Source organism: Eubalaena glacialis, chromosome 2 (genome assembly GCF_028564815.1).
Source record: "Eubalaena glacialis isolate mEubGla1 chromosome 2, mEubGla1.1.hap2.+ XY, whole genome shotgun sequence".
NCBI lineage: Eukaryota > Metazoa > Chordata > Mammalia > Artiodactyla > Balaenidae > Eubalaena > Eubalaena glacialis.
Window position 1 is genome coordinate 98,743,552 of NC_083717.1, and position 19,239 is coordinate 98,762,790.

Below are 19,239 nucleotides of genomic sequence, written 5' to 3' on the forward strand. Positions count from 1 at the left end.
GGAGCTGGGGAACCCGAATACCAGGAGAAGTGGAGATGGGGTGACTTTTCCAAACTCTTCCCGATCAGACGGTGTACCATCCTCTGGATGTCCCATGAATGTTTTAGCTGCAGGAAGGGTCCCCTGCACCTGGAGATATGGGACCCATGGAATGGGGGCCAGGCAGTATTACTCTAAAAGTGCTGCATTTGCTGTCCCATCCTCACGAAGCCTCTCAGACCAACGAGTGTAGAGCCTTAGGTCCCATCCAGCTCTGTGTCTAGATGTGGTCAGTCCAGGTTGCATCACAGCCCTTGAACAAATTTTGTAAGAATTTCTCTCCCTCTCACTGTCTTTTTTTTTTTGTTCTTGTTATTTAATTTTATAATGGGGTATAGCTGATTTTCAATACTGTGTTTCTTCCTGCTCTGCATCTATCCACTTGATTCACTTAAAGAGAGACATCAATAAATTGTTTTACAGATTCTTACCAGTCTTATATATCCTTTTCCGGTGACAACAGTGTGCTGAGTCCAGCTCGTTGAGCTATACAGTAGGTCCTGTCGAATACCTATTTTGATTATGGAAATGTATCTATGCTAATTTCAACCTCCTGGTTTATGCATCACCCCACCCCACCTTTCTTCTTTGGCAGCCATAAGTGTGTTTTCTAAATGTGTGACTGTTTCTGTTTTGTAATTTAGTTCATGTGTAGCCATTTTTAGATACTATCTATAAGTGATACCTTATGATAAGTCTCTTTTTATGTCTGACTTAGGTCACTTAGAATGATCGTACCTCAGTCTCCACGAGTTGCTGCAATTGGACTTATTTCACTGATTTAATTGCAAAGTAATGTTCCATTGTACAGAAGTACCACATCTTCATTATCCATTTTTTGCTTCCAAGGACATGTAAGTTGTACCCAAATCGAGGCATTTCTAAACAGAGCAGCACTAAACGTATGGGGTGCCTGTGTCCTGACGATTTTTGGTTTTCCCAATATATGCGCCGAAGAGTGGAAGCGATGTATGCTCTGTAGCTCTGTATTTTAGAGGTTTTAGGAAACACCATACACTTCTCCAGAGTGGCCGTTGGCTATTTATATCCCCGTCATCAGCGAAACAACGCTCTTTTTTCTCCATGGCCTGGCCTGCATTTTTGGTTTCTACACTTTTCCAGGATGGCCTTTTGATGAATGCGAAGTGAGACTTCTTTGTAGTACTGACTTGCATTGCCCGCTTGTTTGATTGGCGAAAAAGGGCGTATGCTTTTTTTCTGAATATATTTATTTTTATAATGGGGTTTAGCTGATTTTCACTGCTGTGTTTATGCCGCTTTACACCCACTTGATTCAATTACAGAGCGATATCAATAAATACTTGTTAAGATTATAACTACTCAGATATATTCTTCTCCGGTGAATACGGTGTGCTGAGTCCAGTTCATTGAGCAATGAGTAGGTCTTGACTATTATATATTTGATTTACGGAACGATATCTGTGCTAATTTCAAACACGTGTTTTATGCATCATCCCACCACAACTTTCCCCTTAAGCAACCGTAAGTGTGTTTTCTAAATGTGTGACTATGTTCTCTTATGTAATTAAGTTCATGTGTAACGACTTTTACATTCCCTCTAAAAGTCGTATCTTATAACTTTCTTTTGCTGTGTGACTCATTTCACTTAGAATCATCATACCTAAATCCACTCATTATGCTGCTACAAGCCTTATGACATTGAATTCATGGCTGAGTGATATTCCATTGTACATAATACCACAAATTCCTTATCCATTTTTCTCTTTCCTGGGATATTTAACGTGTCCCTAAGTCGAGATTCTTGTAAACAGAGCAGCCCTAAACGTTGGGGTGCCGCTTTCCTATCGATTTTTGGTTTTCCCAAGATATGCGTCCATGAGTGGAAGTGCAGTATGCTCTGTAGCTCTGTTTTTAGATGTTTTAGGAAACACCATACACTACTCCAGAGTGGCCATTGTCAATTTACATCCCACCTATCAGCGTAACAAGGCTCCCTTTTCTCCATGGCCAGTCCTGCATTTCTGGTTTTTACACTTTTTCAGGAAGGGCCTTTTGATCTATGGGAAGTCAGACATTTTTGTACTGCTGATTTGCATTGCCCGCCTGTTTAGTTGGCCAAAAGGTCGTCTGCGTTTTTTCCTAAATATATTCAGAAAAAAACAAAGACGCCCTTTTTGGCCAAGTGCATCATTGTCGAAGTTCTGCCGCTTTTCATGTGCTTTAAAGGCGAGTCGAATCTACCTCCTGAAATCTGTTTCCTGCAATTCTGCCTTGTTTTCAAATCCTCTTCATTGCCTTCGCTCAATATATTTGTGGACGAGAGTTATCATTTATAACTCTGCAGGTTTGTGAATTGCAGTGCCCCTGAGCTCCATTTGTCAACTCGCTTTTTTGGGAGCAGGCCGCAAAAGCGCAGGATTGCTTCAGGCCCTATTCTGGTTGCGGGGGGGCAGGCTGAGCCTGTGGTTCATTATTCTTCCTGATGGGAAAATAGAGTGACCTGTGCCTGTCCCAACACCTAGAGCTAGTCTCTCATTGGTTCACCCTCTTCCCGTTCATCCTCAGGACAAATTGCGACCTGTACAAAACAGGAGGGTAGCGGTGCTGATTCTCCAAGTAGGGAGATTGTTAGTAAAGCGGCTGGAATGGCGAACCCGAGCACAAGGAGAGGAGAAATGAGGTGCGTTTTAGAAACCTTTCCCGATCACACGGTGTACCATCTTCTGTGTTTCCCAGGCATGTTTTCGATGTAGGAAGATGCCCTTGAACCTGGAGATTTGGGACCCATGGGAAGGGTACCACGCAGTATTACTTTAAAGGGTCTGCGTTTGCTCGCCCAACCTCACCAATCCTCTCAGCCCCAAGAGTGTCCAGCCTACTGTCTCATCCAGCTGTGGGTCTAGATATGGTCAATCCAGGTGGCATAAGAGCCCCTGAACGGATTTTGTAAGAATTTCTCTCTCTCTCACTGTCTTTGTTTTATGGGGGTTTTTTTGAGAAATTTATTTTTATAATGGGGTTTAGCTGCTTTTCACTGCTGTGTTGATGCCGCTTTACACCATCTTGATTCACTTCCAAAGAGATATCAATACATAGGTCTTAAGATTATTACTAGTCAGATATATTCTTGTGCGGTGAATAGGGTGTGTTGAGTCCAGTTCACTGAGCAGGGAGTAGGTCTTGTCTATTACATATATGGCTTATGGAACGGTATCTGAGCTAATTTCAAACCCTTCTTTTATGCATCACCCCACCTGACCTTTCCCGATATGCAGCCATAGTGTGTTTTCTAAACGTGTGACTCTGTTCTGTTTTGTAATTCAGTTCAAGGGTAGCGATTTTGACATTCCCTCTATAAGTGATATCTTAGGATAAGTGTCATTTTCTGTGTGACTTATTTCACTTAGAGTCATCGTACCTAAATCCACTCATCATGCTGCTACTAGCCTTATGACATTGATTTCATGGCTGAGTGATATGCCATTGTGCATAAGTACCACAACTTCTTTATCCATTTTTCTCTTTCCTGGGCTATTTAAGATGTACCGAATTGGAGGTTCTTGTAAACAGAGCAGCCCTACACTTTGGGGTGCCTGTGTCTTGTGGATTTTCAGTTTTCCCAATGTATACGCCCATGAGTGGAAGTGCCCTATGCTCTCTAAGCTGTGTTTATTACATGTTTCAGGACACACCGTACACTTCTCCAGAGTGGCTGTTGGCAATTTACATCCCGCCCATCAGCGTAGCAAGGCTCCCTTGTCTCCATGGCCTGTCCTGCATTTCTGGTTTTTACACTTTTTTCAGCATGGCCCTTCTGACCGATGGCAAGCGAGACTACTTTGTAGTGCTGATTTGCCTTTCCGGCTTGCTTGTTTGGCCAAAAAGGGCGTATGCCTTTTTTCCTGAATATATTCAGGAAAAAAGGCATACGCCCTTTTTGGCCAAGGGCATCATTGTCGACGTTTTGCCGCTTTTCATGTGCTTTAAAGGCGAGTCGAATCTACCTCCTGAAATCTGTTTCCTGCAATTCTACCTTGCTTTCCAATCCTCTTCGTTGCCTTCCCTCAATATATTTGTGGACGAGAGTTATCATTTCTAACTCTGCAGGTTTGTGAATTGCAGTGCCCCTGAGCTCCATTTGTCAACTCGCTTTTTTGGGAGCTGGCCGCAAAAGCGCAGGATGGCTTCAGGCCCTATTCTGATTCCAGGAGGGCAGGCTGAGCCTGTGGTTCATTCTTCTTCCTGATGGGAAACTAGAGTGACCTGTGCCTGTCCCAACACCTAGAGCTAGTCTCTCATTGGTTCCCCCTCTTCCCGTTCATCCTCAGGACAAATTGCAACCTGTACGAAACAGGAGGTTAACGGTGCTGATTCTCCAAGTAGGGAGATTGTTAGTAAAGCGGCTGGAATGGCGAACCCGGGCACAAGGAGAGAAGAAATGAGGTGCGTTTTACAAACCTTTTCCGATCACACGGTGTACCATCTTCTGGGTTTCCCAGGCATGTTTTCGATGTAGGAAGATGCCCTTGAACCTGGAGATTTGGGACCCATGGGATGGGTACCACGCAGTATTACTTTAAAGGGTCTGCGTTTGCTCGCCCAACCTCACCAATCCTCTCAGCCCCAAGAGTGTCCAGCGTTATGTCTCATCCAGCTGTGGGTCTAGATATGGTCAATCCAGGTGGCATCAGAGCCCCTGAACGAATTTAGTAAGAATTTCTCTCTCTTTCACTGTCTTTGTTTTCTGGGGTATTTTTTTTGAGTAATTTATTTTTCTAATGGGGTTTAGCTGCTTTTCACTGCTGTGTTTATGCCGCTTTACACCATCTTGATTCACTTCCAAAGAGATATCAATACATAGGTCTTAAGATTATTACTAGTCAGATATATTCTTGTGCGGTGAATAGGGGGTGTTGAGTCCAGTTCACTGAGCAGGGAGTAGGTCTTGTCTATTACATATTTGGCTTATGGAAGGGTACCTGAGCTAATTTCAAACCCTTGTTTTATGCATCACCCCACCTGACCTTTCCCATTATGCAGCCATAGTGTGTTTTCTAAACGTGTGACTCTGTTCTGTTTTGTAATTCAGTTCAAGGGTAGCAATTTTGACATTCCCTCTATAAGTGATATCTTAGGATAAGTGTCTTTTTCTGTGTGACTTATTTCACTTAGAGTCATCGTACCTAAATCCACTCATCACGCTGCTACTAGCCTTATGACATTGATTTCATGGCTGAGTGATATGCCATTGTGCATAAGTACCACAACTTCTTTATCCATTTTTCTATTTCCTGGGATATTTAAGGTGTACCGCAGTGTAGGTTCTTGTAATCAGAGCAGCCCTACATTTTGGGGTGCCTGTGTCTTGTGAATTTTCAGTTTTCCCAATGTATACGCCCATGAGTGGAAGTGCCCTATGCTCTCTAAGCTGTGCTTATTACATGTTTCAGGACACACCGTACACTTCTCCAGAGTGGCTGTTGGCAATTTACATCCCGCCCATCAGCGTAGCAACGCTCCCATGTCTCCATGGCCTGTCCTGCATTTCTGGTTTTTACACTTTTTTCAGCATGGCCCTTTTGACCGATGGCAAGCGAGACTTCTTTGTAGTGCTGATTTGCCTTTCCGGCTTGCTTGTTTGGCCAAAAAGGGCGTATGCGTTTTTTCCTGAATATATTCAGGAAAAAACGCATACGCCCTTTTTGGCCAAGGGCATCATTGTCGACGTTTTGCCGCTTTTCATGTGCTTTAAAGGCGAGTCGAATCTACCTCCTGAAATCTGTGTCCTGTAATTCTGCTTACTTTCCAATCCTCTTCGTTGCCTTCCCTCAATATATTTGTGGACGAGAGTTATCATTTATAACTCTGCAGGTTTGTGAATTGCAGTGCCCCTGAGCTCCATTTGTCAACTTGCTTTTTTGGGAGCTGTCCGCAAACCACAGGATTGCTTCAGGCCCTATTCTCGTTCGGGGGGGGGGGGGGACAGGCTGAGCCTGTGGTTCATTCTTCTTCCTGATGGGAAACTAGAGTGACCTGTGCCTGTCCCAACACCTAGAGCTAGTCTCTCATTGGTTCCCCCTCTTCCCGTTCATCCTCAGGACAAATAGCAACCTGTACGAAACAGGAGGGTAACGGTGCTGATTCTCCAAGTAGGGAGATTGTTAGTAAAGCGGCTGGAATGGCGAACCCGAGCACAAGGAGAGGAGAAATGAGGTGCGTTTTACACACCTTTCCCGATCACACGGTGTACCATCTTCTGGGTTTCCCAGGCATGTTTTCGATGTAGGAAGATGCCCTTGAACCTGGAGATTTGGGACCCATGGGATGGGTTCCACGCAGTATTACTTTAAAGGGTCTGCGTTTGCTCGCCCAACCTCACCAATCCTCTCAGCCCCAAGAGTGTCCAGCCTTCTGTCTCATCCAGCTGTGGGTCTAGATATGGTCAGTCCAGGTGGCATCAGAGCCCCTGAACGGATTTTGTAAGAATTTCTCTCTCTTTCACTGTCTTTGTTTTATGGGGGTTTTTTTGAGTAATTTATTTTTATAATGGGGTTTAGCTGTTTTCACTGCTGTGTTTATGCCGCTTTACACCATCTTGATTCACTTCCAAAGAGATATCAATACATAGGTCTTAAGATTATTACTAGTCAGATATATTCTTGTGCGGTGAATAGGGGGTGTTGAGTCCAGTTCACTGAGCAGGGAGTAGGTCTTGTCTATTACATATATGGCTTATGGAACGGTATCTGAGCTAATTTCAAACCCTTCTTTTATGCATCAACCCACCTGACCTTTCCCGATATGCAGCCATAGTGTGTTTTCTAAACGTGTGACTCTGTTCTGTTTTGTAATTCAGTTCAAGGGTAGCGATTTTGACATTCCCTCTATAAGTGATATCTTAGGATAAGTGTCATTTTCTGTGTGACTTATTTCACTTAGAGTCATCGTACCTAAATCCACTCATCATGCTGCTACTAGCCTTATGACACTGATTTCATGGCTGAGTGATATTCCATTGTGCATAAGTACCACAACTTCTTTATCCATTTTTCTCTTTCCTGGGCTATTTAAGCTGTACCGAAGTGGAGGTTCTCGTAAACAGAGCAGCCCTACACTTGGGGTGCCGGTGTCTTGTGGATTTTCAGTTTTCGCTATGTATACGCCCATGAGTTGAAGTGCCCTATGCTCTCTAAGCTGTGTTTATTACATGTTTCAGGACACACCGTACACTTCTCCAGAGTGGCCGTTGGCAATTTACATCCCGCCCATCAGCGTAGCAAGGCTCCCATGTCTCCATGGCCTGTCCTGCATTTCTGGTTTTTACACTTTTTTCAGCATGGCCCTTTTCACCGATGGCAAGCGAGACTTCTTTGTAGTGCTGATTTGCCTTTCCGGCTTGCTTGGTTGGCCAAAAAGGGCGTATGCGTTTTTTCCTGAATATATTCAGGAAAAAACGCATACGCCCTTTTTGGCCAAGGGCATCATTGTCGACGTTTTGCCACTTTTCATGTGCTTTAAAGGCGAGTCGAATCTACCTCCTGAAATCTGTTTCCTGCAATTCTGCCTTGCTTTCCAATCCTCTTCGTTGCCTTCCCTCAATATATTTGTGGACGAGAGTTATCATTTCTAACTCTGCAGGTTTGTGAATTGCAGTGCCCCTGAGCTCCATTTGTCAAGTCGCTTTTTTGGGAGCTGGCCGCAAAAGCGCAGGATTGCTTCAGGCCCTATTCTGGTTCCGGGGGGGCAGGCTGAGCCTGTGGTTCATTCTTCTTCCTGATGGGAAAATAGAGTGACCTGTGCCTGTCCCAACACCTAGAGCTAGTCTCTCATTGGTTCCCCCTCTTCCCGTTCATCCTCAGGACAAATTGCAACCTGTACGAAACAGGAGGGTAACGGTGCTGATTCTCCAAGTAGGGAGATTGTTGGTAAAGCGGCTGGAATGGCGAACCCCAGCACAAGGAGAGGAGAAATGAGGTGCGTTTTACAAACCTTTCCCGATCACACGGTGTACCATCTTCTGGGTTTCCCAGGCATGTTTTCGATGAAGGAAGATGCCCTTGAACCTGGAGATTTGGGACCCATGGGATGGGTACCACGCAGTATTACTTTAAAGGGTCTGCGTTTGCTCGCCCAACCTCACCAATCCTCTCAGCCCCAAGAGTGTCCAGCCTTCTGTCTCATCCAGCTGTGGGTCTAGATATGGTCAATCCAGGTGGCATCAGAGCCCCTGAACGGATTTTGTAAGAATTTCTCTCTCTTTCACTGTCTTTGTTTTATGGGTTTTTTTTTGAGTAATTTATTTTTATAATGGGGTTTAGCTGCTTTTCACTGCTGTGTTTATGCCGCTTTACACCCTCTTGTTGCACTTCCCGAGAGATAGCAACACATAGGTTTTAAGATTCTTACTAGTCAGATATATTCTTGTGTGGTGAATAGGGGGTGTTGAGTCCAGTTCACTGAGCAGGGAGTAGGTCTTGTCTATTACATATTTGGCTTATGAAACGGTATCTGAGCTAATTTGAAACCCTTGTTTTATGTATCACCCCCCTGATCTTTCCCGTTAAGCAGCCATAGTGTGTTTTCTAAACGTGTGACTCTGTTCTGTTTTGTAATTCAGTTCAAAGGTAGCGATTTTGACATTCCCTCTATAAGTGATATCTTAGGATAAGTGTCTTTTTCTGTGTGACTTATTTCACTTAGAGTCATCGTACCTAAATCCACTCATCATGCTGCTACTAGCCTTATGCCATTGATTTCATGGCTGAGTGATATTCCATTGTGCATAAGTACCACAACTTCTTTATCCATTTTTCTCTTTCCTGGGCTATTTAAGGTGTACCGAAGTGGAGGTTCTCGTAAACAGAGCAGCCCTACACTTTGGGGTGCCGGTGTCTTGTGGATTTTCAGTTTTCCCAATGTATACGCCCATGAGTGGAAGTGCCCTATGCTCTCTAAGCTGTGTTTATTACATGTTTCAGGACACACCGTACACTTCTCCAGAGTGGCTGTTGGCAATTTACATCCCGCCCATCAGCGTAGCAAGGCTCCCATGTCTCCATGACCTGTCCTGCATTTCTGGTTTTTACACTTTTTTCAGCATGGCCCTTTTGACCGATGGCAAGCGAGACTTCTTTGTAGTGCTGATTTGCCTTTCCGGCTTGCTTGGTTGGCCAAAAAGGGCGTATGCGTTTTTTCCTGAATATATTCAGGAAAAAACGCATACGCCCTTTTTGGCCAAGGGCATCATTGTCGACGTTTTGCCGCTTTTCATGTGCTTTAAAGGCGAGTCGAATCTACCTCCTGAAATCTGTTTCCTGCAATTCTGCCTTGCTTTCCAATCCTCTTCGTTGCCTTCCCTCAATATATTTGTGGACGAGAGTTATCATTTCTAACTCTGCAGGTTTGTGAATTGCAGTGCCCCTGAGCTCCATTTGTCAAGTCGCTTTTTTGGGAGCTGGCCGCAAAAGCGCAGGATTGCTTCAGGCCCTATTCTGGGTCCGGGGGGGCAGGCTGAGCCTGTGGTTCATTCTTCTTCCTGATGGGAAAATAGAGTGAAGTGTGCCGGTCCCAACACCTAGAGCTAGTCTCTCATTGGTTCCCCCTCTTCCCGTTCATCCTCAGGACAAATTGCAACCTGTACGAAACAGGAGGTTAATGGTGCTGATTCTCCAAGTAGGGAGATTGTTGGTAAAGCGGCTGGAATGGCGAACCCCAGCACAAGGAGAGGAGAAATGAGGTGTGTTTTACAAACCTTTCCCGATCACACGGTGTACCATCTTCTGGGTTTCCCAGCATGTTTTCGATGTAGGAAGATGCCCTTGAACCTGGAGATTTGGGACCCATGGGATGGGTACCACGCAGTATTACTTTAAAGGGTCTGCGTTTGCTCGCCTTACCTCACCAATCCTCTCAGCCCCAAGAGTGTCCAGCCTTCTGTCTCATCCAGCTGTGGGTCTAGATATGGTCAATCCAGGTGGCATCAGAGCCCCTGAACGGATTTTGTAAGAATTTCTCTCTCTTTCACTGTCTTTGTTTTATGGGGTTTTTTTTTGAGTAATTTATTTTTATAATGGGGTTTAGCTGCTTTTCACTGCTGTGTTTATGCCGCTTTACACCCTCTTGTTGCACTTCCCGAGAGATAGCAACACATAGGTTTTAAGATTCTTACTAGTCAGATATATTCTTGTGTGGTGAATAGGGGGTGTTGAGTCCAGTTCACTGAGCAGGGAGTAGGTCTTGTCTATTACATATTTGGCTAATGGAACGGTATCTGAGCTAATTTGAAACCTTTGTTTTATGTATCACCCCACCTGATCTTTCCCGTTAAGCAGCCATAGTGTGTTTTCTAAACGTGTGACTCTGTTCTGTTTTGTAATTCAGTTCAAAGGTAGCGATTTTGACATTCCCTCTATAAGTGATATCTTAGGATAAGTGTCTTTTTCTCTGTCACTTATTTCACTTAGAGTCATCGTACCTAAATCCACTCATCATGCTGCTACTAGCCTTATGCCACTGATTTCATGGCTGAGTGATATTCCATTGTGCATAAGTACCACAACTTCTTTATCCATTTTTCTCTTTCCTGGGCTATTTAAGGTGTACCGAAGTGGAGGTTCTCGTAAACAGAGCAGCCCTACACTTTGGGATGCCGGTGTCTTGTGGATTTTCAGTTTTCCCAATGTATACGCCCATGAGTGGAAGTGCCCTATGCTCTCTAAGCTGTGTTTATTACATGTTTCAGGACACACCGTACACTTCTCCAGAGTGGCTGTTGGCAATTTACATCCCGCCCATCAGCGTAGCAAGGCTCCTATGTCTCCATGGCCTGTCCTGCATTTCTGGTTTTTACACTTTTTTCAGCATGGTCCTTTTGACCGATGGCAAGCGAGACTTCCTTGTAGTGCTGATTTGCCTTTCCGGCTTGCTTGGTTGGCCAAAAAGGGCGTATGCGTTTTTTCCTGAATATATTCAGGAAAAAACGCATACGCCCTTTTTGGCCAAGGGCATCATTGTCGACGTTTTGCCGCTTTTCATGTGCTTTAAAGGCGAGTCGAATCTACCTCCTGAAATCTGTTTCCTGCAATTCTGCCTTGCTTTCCAATCCTCTTCGTTGCCTTCCCTCAATATATTTGTGGACGAGAGTTATCATTTCTAACTCTGCAGGTTTGTGAATTGCAGTGCCCCTGAGCTCCATTTGTCAAGTCGCTTTTTTGGGAGCTGGCCGCAAAAGCGCAGGATTGCTTCAGGCCCTATTCTGGTTCCGGGGGGGCAGGCTGAGCCTGTGGTTCATTCTTCTTCCTGATGGGAAAATAGAGTGAACTGTGCCGGTCCCAACACCTAGAGCTAGTCTCTCATTGGATCCCCCTCTTCCCGTTCATCCTCAGGACAAATTGCAACCTGTACGAAACAGGAGGTTAACGGTGCTGATTCTCCAAGTAGGGAGATTGTTAGTAAAGCGGTATAATGGCGAACCCGAGCACAAGGAGAGGAGAAATGAGATGTGTTTTACAAACCTTTCCCGATCACACGGTGTACCATCTTCTGGGTTTCCCAGCATGTTTTCGATGTAGGAAGATGCCCTTGAACCTTGAGATTTGGGACCCATGGGATGGGTACCACGCAGTATTACTTTAAAGGGTCTGCGTTTGCTCGCCCAACCTCACCAATCCTCTCAGCCCCAAGAGTGTCCAGCCTTCTGTCTCATCCAGCTGTGTGTCTAGATATGGTCAATCCAGGTGGCATCAGAGCCCCTGAACGGATTTTGTAAGAATTTCTCTCTCTTTCACTGTCTTTGTTTTATGGGTTTTTTTTTTTGAGTAATTTATTTTTATAATGGGGTTTAGCTGCTTTTCACTGCTGTGATAATGCCGCTTTACACCCTCTTGTTGCACTTCCCGAGAGATAGCAACACATAGGTTTTAAGATTCTTACTAGTCAGATATATTCTTGTGTGGTGAATAGGGGGTGTTGAGTCCAGTTCACTGAGCAGGGAGTAGGTCTTGTCTATTACATATTTGGCTAATGGAACGGTATCTGAGCTAATTTGAAACCTTTGTTTTATGTATCACCCCACCTGATCTTTCCCGTTAAGCAGCCATAGTGTGTTTTCTAAACGTGTGACTCTGTTCTGTTTTGTAATTCAGTTCAAAGGTAGCGATTTTGACATTCCCTCTATACGTGATATCTTAGGATAAGTGTCTTTTTCTGTGTCACTTATTTCACTTAGAGTCATCGTACCTAAATCCACTCATCATGCTGCTACTAGCCTTATGCCATTGATTTCATGGCTGAGTGATATTCCATTGTGCATAAGTACCACAACTTCTTTATCCATTTTTCTCTTTCCTGGGCTATTTAAGGTGTGTACCGAAGTGGAGGTTCTTGTAAACAGAGCAGCTCTACACTTTGGGGTGCCGGTGTCTTGTGGATTTTCAGTTTTCCCAATGTATACGCCCATGAGTGGAAGTGCCCTATGCTCTCTAAGCTGTGTTTATTACATGTTTCAGGACACACCGTACACTTCTCCAGAGTGGCTGTTGGCAATTTACATCCCGCCCATCAGCGTAGCAAGTCTCCCATGTCTCCATGACCTGTCCTGCATTTCTGGTTTTTACACTTTTTTCAGCATGGCCCTTTTGACCGATGGCAAGCGAGACTTCTTTGTAGTGCTGATTTGCCTTTCCGGCTTGCTTGGTTGGCCAAAAAGGGCGTATGCGTTTTTTCCTGAATATATTCAGGAAAAAACGCATACGCCCTTTTTGGCCAAGGGCATCATTGTCGACGTTTTGCCGCTTTTCATGTGCTTTAAAGGCGAGTCGAATCTACCTCCTGAAATCTGTTTCCTGCAATTCTGCCTTGCTTTCCAATCCTCTTCGTTGCCTTCCCTCAATATATTTGTGGACGAGAGTTATCATTTCTAACTCTGCAGGTTTGTGAATTGCAGTGCCCCTGAGCTCCATTTGTCAAGTCGCTTTTTTGGGAGCTGGCCGCAAAAGCGCAGGATTGCTTCAGGCCCTATTCTGGTTCCGGGGGGGCAGGCTGAGCCTGTGGTTCATTCTTCTTCCTGATGGGAAAATAGAGTGAACTGTGCCGGTCCCAACACCTAGAGCTAGTCTCTCATTGGATCCCCCTCTTCCCGTTCATCCTCAGGACAAATTGCAACCTGTACGAAACAGGAGGTTAACGGTGCTGATTCTCCAAGTAGGGAGATTGTTAGTAAAGCGGTATAATGGCGAACCCGAGCACAAGGAGAGGAGAAATGAGATGTGTTTTACAAACCTTTCCCGATCACACGGTGTACCATCTTCTGGGTTTCCCAGCATGTTTTCGATGTAGGAAGATGCCCTTGAACCTTGAGATTTGGGACCCATGGGATGGGTACCACGCAGTATTACTTTAAAGGGTCTGCGTTTGCTCGCCCAACCTCACCAATCCTCTCAGCCCCAAGAGTGTCCAGCCTTCTGTCTCATCCAGCTGTGTGTCTAGATATGGTCAATCCAGGTGGCATCAGAGCCCCTGAACGGATTTTGTAAGAATTTCTCTCTCTTTCACTGTCTTTGTTTTATGGGTTTTTTTTTTTGAGTAATTTATTTTTATAATGGGGTTTAGCTGCTTTTCACTGCTGTGATAATGCCGCTTTACACCCTCTTGTTGCACTTCCCGAGAGATAGCAACACATAGGTTTTAAGATTCTTACTAGTCAGATATATTCTTGTGTGGTGAATAGGGGGTGTTGAGTCCAGTTCACTGAGCAGGGAGTAGGTCTTGTCTATTACATATTTGGCTAATGGAACGGTATCTGAGCTAATTTGAAACCTTTGTTTTATGTATCACCCCACCTGATCTTTCCCGTTAAGCAGCCATAGTGTGTTTTCTAAACGTGTGACTCTGTTCTGTTTTGTAATTCAGTTCAAAGGTAGCGATTTTGACATTCCCTCTATACGTGATATCTTAGGATAAGTGTCTTTTTCTGTGTCACTTATTTCACTTAGAGTCATCGTACCTAAATCCACTCATCATGCTGCTACTAGCCTTATGCCATTGATTTCATGGCTGAGTGATATTCCATTGTGCATAAGTACCACAACTTCTTTATCCATTTTTCTCTTTCCTGGGCTATTTAAGGTGTGTACCGAAGTGGAGGTTCTTGTAAACAGAGCAGCTCTACACTTTGGGGTGCCGGTGTCTTGTGGATTTTCAGTTTTCCCAATGTATACGCCCATGAGTGGAAGTGCCCTATGCTCTCTAAGCTGTGTTTATTACATGTTTCAGGACACACCGTACACTTCTCCAGAGTGGCTGTTGGCAATTTACATCCCGCCCATCAGCGTAGCAAGTCTCCCATGTCTCCATGACCTGTCCTGCATTTCTGGTTTTTACACTTTTTTCAGCATGGCCCTTTTGACCGATGGCAAGCGAGACTTCTTTGTAGTGCTGATTTGCCTTTCCGGCTTGCTTGGTTGGCCAAAAAGGGCGTATGCGTTTTTTCCTGAATATATTCAGGAAAAAACGCATACGCCCTTTTTGGCCAAGGGCATCATTGTCGACGTTTTGCCGCTTTTCATGTGCTTTAAAGGCGAGTCGAATCTACCTCCTGAAATCTGTTTCCTGCAATTCTGCCTTGCTTTCCAATCCTCTTCGTTGCCTTCCCTCAATATATTTGTGGACGAGAGTTATCATTTCTAACTCTGCAGGTTTGTGAATTGCAGTGCCCCTGAGCTCCATTTGTCAAGTCGCTTTTTTGGGAGCTGGCCGCAAAAGCGCAGGATTGCTTCAGGCCCTATTCTGGTTCCGGGGGGGCAGGCTGAGCCTGTGGTTCATTCTTCTTCCTGATGGGAAAATAGAGTGAACTGTGCCGGTCCCAACACCTAGAGCTAGTCTCTCATTGGATCCCCCTCTTCCCGTTCATCCTCAGGACAAATTGCAACCTGTACGAAACAGGAGGTTAACGGTGCTGATTCTCCAAGTAGGGAGATTGTTAGTAAAGCGGCTATAATGGCGAACCCGAGCACAAGGAGAGGAGAAATGAGGTGTGTTTTACAAACCTTTCCCGATCACACGGTGTACCATCTTCTGGGTTTCCCAGCATGTTTTCGATGTAGGAAGATGCCCTTGAACCTGGAGATTTGGGACCCATGGGATGGGTACCACGCAGTATTACTTTAAAGGGTCTGCATTTGCTCGCCCAACCTCACCAATCCTCTCAGCCCCAAGAGTGTCCAGCCTTCTGTCTCATCCAGCTGTGGGTCTAGATATGGTCAATCCAGGTGGCATCAGAGCCCCTGAACGGATTTTGTAAGAATTTCTCTCTCTTTCACTGTCTTTGTTTTATGGGGTTTTTTTTTGAGTAATTTATTTTTATAATGGGGTTTAGCTGCTTTTCACTGCTGTGTTTATGCCGCTTTACACCCTCTTGTTGCACTTCCCGAGAGATAGCAACACATAGGTTTTAAGATTCTTACTAGTCAGATATATTCTTGTGTGGTGAATAGGGGGTGTTGAGTCCAGTTCACTGAGCAGGGAGTAGGTCTTGTCTATTACATATTTGGCTAATGGAACGGTATCTGAGCTAATTTGAAACCTTTGTTTTATGTATCACCCCACCTGATCTTTCCCGTTAAGCAGCCATAGTGTGTTTTCTAAACGTGTGACTCTGTTTTGTTTTGTAATTCAGTTCAAAGGTAGCGATTTTGACATTCCCTCTATAAGTGATATCTTAGGATAAGTGTCTTTTTCTGTGTGACTTATTTCACTTAGAGTCATCGTACCTAAATCCACTCATCATGCTGCTACTAGCCTTATGCCACTGATTTCATGGCTGAGTGATATTCCATTGTGCATAAGTACCACAACTTCTTTATCCATTTTTCTCTTTCCTGGGCTATTTAAGGTGTGTACCGAAGTGGAGGTTCTTGTAAACAGAGCAGCCCTACACTTTGGGGTGCCGGTGTCTTGTGGATTTTCAGTTTTCCCAATGTATACGCCCATGAGTGGAAGTGCCCTATGCTCTCTAAGCTGTGTTTATTACATGTTTCAGGACACACCGTACACTTCTCCAGAGTGGCTGTTGGCAATTTACATCCCGCCCATCAGCGTAGCAAGGCTCCCATGTCTCCATGACCTGTCCTGCATTTCTGGTTTTTACACTTTTTTCAGCATGGCCCTTTTGACCGATGGCAAGCGAGACTTCTTTGTAGTGCTGATTTGCCTTTCCGGCTTGCTTGGTTGGCCAAAAAGGGCGTATGCGTTTTTTCCTGAATATATTCAGGAAAAAACGCATACGCCCTTTTTGGCCAAGGGCATCATTGTCGACGTTTTGCCGCTTTTCATGTGCTTTAAAGGCGAGTCGAATCTACCTTCTGAAATCTGTTTCCTGCAATTCTGCCTTGCTTTCCTATCCTCTTCGTTGCCTTCCCTCAATATATTTGTGGACGAGAGTTATCATTTCTAACTCTGCAGGTTTGTGAATTGCAGTGCCCCTGAGCTCCATTTGTCAAGTCGCTTTTTTGGGAGCTGGCCGCAAAAGCGCAGGATTGCTTCAGGCCCTATTCTGGTTCCGGGGGGGCAGGCTGAGCCTGTGGTTCATTCTTCTTCCTGATGGGAAAATAGAGTGAACTGTGCCGGTCCCAACACCTAGAGCTAGTCTCTCATTGGATCCCCCTCTTCCCGTTCATCCTCAGGACAAATTGCAACCTGTACGAAACAGGAGGTTAACGGTGCTGATTCTCCAAGTAGGGAGATTGTTAGTAAAGCGGCTATAATGGCGAACCCGAGCACAAGGAGAGGAGAAATGAGGTGTGTTTTACAAACCTTTCCCGATCACACGGTGTACCATCTTCTGGGTTTCCCAGCATGTTTTCGATGTAGGAAGATGCCCTTGAACCTGGAGATTTGGGACCCATGGGATGGGTACCACGCAGTATTACTTTAAAGGGTCTGCGTTTGCTCGCCCAACCTCACCAATCCTCTCAGCCCCAAGAGTGTCCAGCCTTCTGTCTCATCCAGCTGTGGGTCTAGATATGGTCAATCCAGGTGGCATCAGAGCCCCTGAACGGATTTTGTAAGAATTTCTCTCTCTTTCACTGTCTTTGTTTTATGGGGTTTTTTTTTGAGTAATTTATTTTTATAATGGGGTTTAGCTGCTTTTCACTGCTGTGTTTATGCCGCTTTACACCCTCTTGTTGCACTTCCCGAGAGATAGCAACACATAGGTTTTAAGATTCTTACTAGTCAGATATATTCTTGTGTGGTGAATAGGGGGTGTTGAGTCCAGTTCACTGAGCAGGGAGTAGGTCTTGTCTATTACATATTTGGCTAATGGAACGGTATCTGAGCTAATTTGAAACCTTTGTTTTATGTATCACCCCACCTGATCTTTCCCGTTAAGCAGCCATAGTGTGTTTTCTAAACGTGTGACTCTGTTTTGTTTTGTAATTCAGTTCAAAGGTAGCGATTTTGACATTCCCTCTATAAGTGATATCTTAGGATAAGTGTCTTTTTCTGTGTGACTTATTTCACTTAGAGTCATCGTACCTAAATCCACTCATCATGCTGCTACTAGCCTTATGACACTGATTTCATGGCTGAGTGATATTCCATTGTGCATAAGTACCACAACTTCTTTATCCATTTTTCTCTTTCCTGGGCTATTTAAGGTGTGTACCGAAGTGGAGGTTCTTGTAAACAGAGCAGCCCTACACTTTGGGGTGCCGGTGTCTTGTGGATTTTCAGTTTTCCCAATGTATACGCCCATGAGTGGAAGTGCCCTATGCTCTCTAAGCTGTGTTTATTACATGTTTCAGGACACACCGTACACTTCTCCAGAGTGGCTGTTGGCAATTTACATCCCGCCCATCAGTGTAGCAAGGCTCCCATGTCTCCATGACCTGTCCTGCATTTCTGGTTTTTACACTTTTTTCAGCATGGCCCTTTTGACCGATGGCAAGCGAGACTTCTTTGTAGTGCTGATTTGCCTTTCCGGCTTGCTTGGTTGGCCAAAAAGGGCGTATGCGTTTTTTCCTGAATATATTCAGGAAAAAACGCATACGCCCTTTTTGGCCAAGGGCATCATTGTCGACGTTTTGCCGCTTTTCATGTGCTTTAAAGGCGAGTCGAATCTACCTCCTGAAATCTGTTTCCTGCAATTCTGCCTTGCTTTCCAATCCTCTTCGTTGCCTTCCCTCAATATATTTGTGGACGAGAGTTATCATTTCTAACTCTGCAGATTTGTGAATTGCAGTGCCCCTGAGCTCCATTTGTCAAGTCGCTTTTTTGGGAGCTGGCCGCAAAAGCGCAGGATTGCTTCAGGCCCTATTCTGGTTCCGGGGGGGCAGGCTGAGCCTGTGGTTCATTCTTCTTCCTGATGGGAAAATAGAGTGAACTGTGCCGGTCCCAACACCTAGAGCTAGTCTCTCATTGGTTCCCCCTCTTCCCGTTCATCCTCAGGACAAATTGCAACCTGTACGAAACAGGAGGGTAACGGTGCTGATTCTCCAAGTAGGGAGATTGTTGGTAAAGCGGCTGGAATGGCGAACCCCAGCACAAGGAGAGGAGAAATGAGGTGTGTTTTACAAACCTTTCCCGATCACACGGTGTACCATCTTCTGGGTTTCCCAGCATGTTTTCGATGTAGGAAGATGCCCTTGAACCTGGAGATTTGGGACCCATGGGATGGGTACCACGCAGTATTACTTTAAAGGGTCTGCGTTTGCTCGCCTTACCTCACCAATCCTCTCAGCCCCAAGAGTGTCCAGCCTTCTGTCTCATCCAGCTGTGGGTCTAGATATGGTCAATCCAGGTGGCATCAGAGCCCCTGAACGGATTTTGTAAGAATTTCTCTCTCTTTCACTGTCTTTGTTTTATGGGGTTTTTTTTTGAGTAATTTATTTTTATAATGGGGTTTAGCTGCTTTTCACTGCTGTGTTTATGCCGCTTTACACCCTCTTGTTGCACTTCCCGAGAGATAGCAACACATAGGTTTTAAGATTCTTACTAGTCAGATATATTCTTGTGTGGTGAATAGGGGGTGTTGAGTCCAGTTCACTGAGCAGGGAGTAGGTCTTGTCTATTACATATTTGGCTAATGGAACGGTATCTGAGCTAATTTGAAACCTTTGTTTTATGTATCACCCCACCTGATCTTTCCCGTTAAGCAGCCATAGTGTGTTTTCTAAACGTGTGACTCTGTTCTGTTTTGTAATTCAGTTCAAAGGTAGCGAT